Below are 6,369 nucleotides of genomic sequence, written 5' to 3' on the forward strand. Positions count from 1 at the left end.
GTAACTGGGTTCTGGACAGAGCCACTGCATTCTGGACAGAGCCACTGAGTTCTGGACAGAGTCACTGAGTTCTGGACAGAGCCACTGCATTCTGGACAGAGCCACTGCATTCTGGACAGAGCCACTGGGTTCTGGACAGAGCCACTGCATTCTGGACAGAGCCACTGGGTTCTGGACAGAGTCACTGGGTTCTGGACAGAGTCACTGAGTTCTGGACAGAGCCACTGGGTTCTGGACAGAGCCACTGCATTCTGGACAGAGCCACTGAGTTCTGGACAGAGTCACTGGGTTCTGGACAGAGTCACTGGGTTCTGGACAGAGTAACTGGGTTCTGGACAGAGCCACTGCATTCTGGACAGAGCCACTGAGTTCTGGACAGAGTCACTGAGTTCTGGACAGAGTCACTGGGTTCTGGACAGAGTCACTGAGTTCTGGACAGAGTCACTGGGTTCTGGACAGAGTCACTGAGTTCTGGACAGAGCCACTGAGTTCTGGACAGAGTCACTGGGTTCTGGACAGAGTCACTGGGTTCTGGACAGAGCCACTGAGTTCTGGACAGAGTCACTGAGTTCTGGACAGAGTCACTGAGTTCTGGACAGAGCCACTGAGTTCTGGACAGAGTCACTGAGTTCTGGACAGAGTCACAGTTCTGGAGACACATTTCTAAGACACATTTCAGTTGAATACATTCAGTTGTATAACTGACTAGGTATCCCCCGTTCCTCTTTCTTTTTCAACCGTACAATTGAACACATCGTATAATGAAAACTTGGTGCAAGTAATGGGCTGTGTTGAGTTTCAAATAACATAAACATTCCTCAAAATGTCAAACACTTTGTGGCGGCAGCGTGGCCTAGTGGTTAGAGTGTTAAACTAGTAACCGAAAGGTTGCAAGATTGGATCCCTGAGCTGACAAGGTAAAATCTGTCATTCTACCCCTGAACAAGGCAGTTAACCCACTGTTCCTTAGGCTGTCATTGAGAATAAGAATTTGTTCTTAACTGACTTGCCCAGTTAAATCAATATGAAAAGCCCCTATCACACTAAAGCTATGGGCTTCTATTGGAGTCAGTGTTTTCCATGTCTCTTCAATTGGAGAGACAAGCTTTTCATTACCAGGAGAGCACGGTCACACAGGTACAGTAGGAGGAGCAGTGTCTGTCAATCCTGACAAAATACCCAGACATCAGTGGTGTTGTCAACGTTCATGGAAAAGTGTCTATATTCTAATTTTACCCAAAATGTCACAATCGGCCTGCCTGGGGAATGAAAGGTGCCCTGTCGGCCTGCCTGGGGAATGAAAGGTGCCCTGTCGGCCTGCCTGGGGAATGAAAGGTGCCCTGTCGGCCTGCCTGGGGAATGAAAGGTGCCCTGTCGGCCTGCCTGGGGAATGAAAGGTGCCCTGTCGGCCTGCCTGGAGAATGAAAGGTGCCCTGTCGGCCTGCCTGGAGAATGAAAGGTGCCCTGTCGGCCTGTCTGGAGAATGAAAGGTGCACTGTCGGCCTGCCTGGAGAATGAAAGGTGCCCTGTCGGCCTGCCTGGGGAATGAAAGGTGCCCTGTCGGCCTGCCTGGGGAATGAAAGGTGCCCTGGGGAATGAAAGGTGCCCTGTCGGCCTGCCTGGAGAATGAAAGGTGCCCTGTCGGCCTGCCTGGGGAATGAAAGGTGCCCTGGGGAATGAAAGGTGCCCTGTCGGCCTGCCTGGAGAATGAAAGGTGCCCTGTCGGCCTGCCTGGGGAATGAAAGGTGCCCTGGGGAATGAAAGGTGCCCTGTCGGCCTGCCTGGAGAATGAAAGGTGCCCTGTCGGCCTGCCTGGGGAATGAAAGGTGCCCTGGGGAATGAAAGGTGCCCTGTCGGCCTGCCTGGAGAATGAAAGGAGCCCTGTCGGCCTGCCTGGGGAATGAAAGGTGCCCTGGGGAATGAAAGGTGCCCTGTCGGCCTGCCTGGGGAATGAAAGGTGCCCTGTCGGCCTGCCTGGGGAATGAAAGGTGCCCTGTCGGCCTGCCTGGAGAATGAAAGGTGCCCTGTCGGCCTGCCTGGGGAATGAAAGGTGCCCTGTCGGCCTGCCTGGGGAATGAAAGGTGCCCTGGGGAATGAAAGGTGCCCTGTCGGCCTGCCTGGAGAATGAAAGGTGCCCTGTCGGCCTGCCTGGGGAATGAAAGGTGCCCTGGGGAATGAAAGGTGCCCTGTCGGCCTGCCTGGAGAATGAAAGGTGCCCTGTCGGCCTGCCTGGGGAATGAAAGGTGCCCTGGGGAATGAAAGGTGCCCTGTCGGCCTGCCTGGGGAATGAAAGGTGCCCTGTCGGCCTGCCTGGGGAATGAAAGGTGCCCTGTCGGCCTGCCTGGAGAATGAAAGGTGCCCTGTCGGCCTGCCTGGAGAATTAAAGGTGCCCTGTCGGCCTGCCTGGGGAATGAAAGGTGCCCTGTCGGCCTGCCTGGGGAATGAAAGGTGCCCTGTCGGCCTGCCTGGGGAATGAAAGGTGCCCTGTCGGCCTGCCTGGGGAATGAAAGGTGCCCTGTCGGCCTGCCTGGGGAATGAAAGGTGACCTGGGGAATGAAAGGTGCCCTGTCGGCCTGCCTGGGGAATGAAAGGTGCCCTGTCGGCCTGCCTGGAGAATGAAAGGTGCCCTGTCGGCCTGCCTGGGGTATGAAAGGTGCCCTGTCGGCCTGCCTGGGGTATGAAAGGTGCCCTGTCGGCCTGCCTGGTGAATGTAAGGTGTCATTTCTTTATGATAAACATCTGTAGGCTAAAATAATGGCAGATTTCTGGGTTACAAAAAAATGCCTATCCTACATCTAATTCCATACACCATGGTTTCCACAGATTCTGCCCTACATCTAATTCCATACACCATGGTTTCCACAGATTCTGCCCTACATCTAATTCCATACACCATGGTTTACACAGATTCTAGCCTACATCTAATTCCATACACCATGATTTACACAGAGACTACCCTACATCTAATTCTATACACCGTAGTTTACACAGATTCTATCCTACATCTAATTCCATACACCATGGTTTACACAGAGACTACCCTACATCTAATTCCATACACCATGGTTTACACAGATTCTACCTTACATCTAATTCCATACACCATCTAATTCCATACACCATCTAATTCTATACACCATGGTTTACACAGATTCTACCCTACATCTAATTCCATACACCATGGTTTACACAGATTCTATCCTACATCTAATTCCATACACCATTACCCTACATATAATTCCATACACCATGGTTTACACAGATTCTACCCTACATCTAATTCCATACACGGTGGTTTCCACAAATTCTACCCTACATCTAATTCCATACACCATTACTGTTATGGATACAGGTATCCTGTGTATGTATCCGGTGTGTGTTTCTTGTCTCTCCTTCTCCCCTCACAGGTGACCATCATCACTCCCCAATCAGTCATCAATCAGTCCCCAATCAGAAGACACCTGTTTCTTTTCCCTCAACCTATCACAGCCCCTTTCCCTTGGTTTAAAAACCCAGTCAGTTGTTTTCTCCCTAGATCAATCTTTGTGTTCATTCTCTCAATCGCGCTGTTCAATCTCTCGCTCTGTCCCTAGCTCTACATCTCTGTGTTGATCTCTTTTGTTTTTGAAACTACATGTCACTTTGTCCATCCCACCTGTAAGTATTGTTTTTGTTAAAGTGTTGACTTTGTTTGGTGAGAAAAGGGGGTACCAAGATAAGTCACCCATGGGCATACATTACCTGTAGGAATACTTTGTCTAAGTACCCTAGTTAGAACTGGGCGGACCACCCACTGTATTTTTTTGGTTAGTTAGCTAGCTGCTGTGGAAATAGGCTAGTCTAGCTTAGGGGTGTTTTGGGATTATTGTTTCTTTGCTTGGGTCCAGCTCAGCCCCTTTTCTCACACCCCCTTACCGTGCGTTTAGCAATAAACCTTTGGAGTTTGACGGTAAACTTAAGTTGTCTGTGGTTTTTGGTTCTCACTGTTCTTTATCACTATTATAATTTGCATGATTTATGTTACGGGTCTCAGTTCCATCTCCCCTAGACTGCAGGGCCAAAGGGATTCGTAACAATTACCCTACATCTAATTCCATACACCATGGTTTACACAGATTTCTTCCCTAATATTACTATTCTTGTATATATTTTCTAGGCTGTAGTCTTTGCCTCTGTAGGCTATTTCATCTATAGGGGACCTGGTGATCGCTACCGGATCGAATCAGGGCCCTGGCCTAAGTCTCATAGCCTGTCCCTAAACCTCTTCTATCGAGAAGCAAAATAAAGAGGCTAGGCTAAACTGTAGAACTCATGAGACATGGGAATAAATGCCCGATTGTCGTTGTGAATGCAAATATCAGGAATATGAGAACAGAGCAGAGGTCAGAGCTGTCAGGGACTGAATTTTTTTTATCCGACTTTCGTTGGCTCAGCCAGCGCCAACCAAGTCGCATCACCTGCCCGTGGTGTTGAACAATATAAGCCTACGCTATGGTGTCACACTCACACTTTTCAAACCCATATCAAACGTGTAGTCCTCCACTACACTAATATGATACGTATCCCTCCACTACACTCCTATGATACGTATCCCTCCACTACACTCCTATGATACGTATCCCTCCACTACACTCCTATGATACGTATCCCTCCACTACACGACTATGATACGTATCCCTCTACAACACTACCACTACTACACGACTATGATACGTATCCCTCCAATACACCACTATGATACGTATCCCTCCAATACACTACTATGATACGTATCCCTCTACTACACTACTATGATACGTATCCCTCTACTACACTACTATGATACGTATCCCTCCACTACACGACTATGATACGTATCCTTCCACTACACGACTATGATACGTATCCCTCTACTACACTACTATGATACGTATCCCTCTACTACACTACTACACTACTATGATACATATCCCTCCACTACACTACTATGATACGTATCCCTCCACTACACTACTATGATACGTATCCCTCCACAACACTACTACACTACTATGATACGTATCCCTCCACTACACTACTATGATACGTATCCCTCCACTACACTACTATGATACGTATCCCTCCACTACACTACTATGATACGTATCCCTCCACTACACGACTATGATACATATCCCTCCACTACACTACTATGATACGTATCCCTCCACTACACGACTATGATACGTATCCCTCTACTACACTACTATGATACGTATCCCTCCACTACACTACTATGATACGTATCCCTCCACTACACTACTACACTACTATGACACGTATCCCTCTACTATGATACGTATCCCTCTACTACACTACTATGACACGTATCCCTCCACTACACTACTACACTACTATGACACGTATCCCTCTACTATGATACGTATCCCTCTACTACACTACTATGATACATATCCCTCCACTACACTACTACACTACTATGATACGTATCCCTCCACTACACTACTACACTACTATGATACGTATCCCTCCACTACACTACTATGACACGTATCCCTCCACTACACTACTATGATACGTATCCCTCCACTACACTACTATGATACGTATCCCTCCACTACACTACTATGACACGTATCCCTCTACTACACTACTATGACACGTATCCCTCCACTACACTACTATGATACGTATCACTACACTACTATGATACGTATCCCTCCACTACACTACAACATCACTATGATATGTATCCCTCCACTACACTACTATGATACAGTGTATCACTACACTACTATGATACGTATCCCTCCACTACACTACTGTGATACGTGTCACTGGGGATTAATAATAATTAGGGATAGGGTCCTTTTTTCTGAATTTCCGCCTTACTGACGTGCCCAAAGTAAACTGCCTGTTACTCAGGCCCAGAAGCCTGGATATGCATATAATTGGTACCATTGGATAGAAAACACTGAGGTTTGTTGAAATGTTAAAATAATGTATGAAACTATAACACAATTTATCTGGCAGGAGATCCCACGCTCTTACAATGGAAAGCTATGGGTCATTTGCAATTCCAGCTCCCAGATTGCAATTCTTACGGCTTCCACTAGATGTCAACAGTCTTTTTTTCAAAGTTTCAGGCTTGTTTCTTCCCAAATGAGGAACAATTTTGAGTTTTGGTACTGGGAGTCATAGTTGGAAATCAGTCTGTGTGCGCCTGACGAACAGGACCCGTAACATCTAATGTTGCTTTCCTATTGAACATACTTCTTTCCGTATGAAATATTATAGTTTAATTACATTTTAGGGTACCTGAGGATTAAATAGAAACATAGTTTGACTGGTTTTAACAACGTTTAGTGCTAGCTTTTTTTTGATTCCTTT

This window comes from Salmo salar, chromosome 25 (assembly GCF_965601325.2).
Source record: "Salmo salar chromosome 25, fSalSal1, whole genome shotgun sequence".
Classification (NCBI taxonomy): Eukaryota; Metazoa; Chordata; class Actinopteri; order Salmoniformes; family Salmonidae; genus Salmo; species Salmo salar.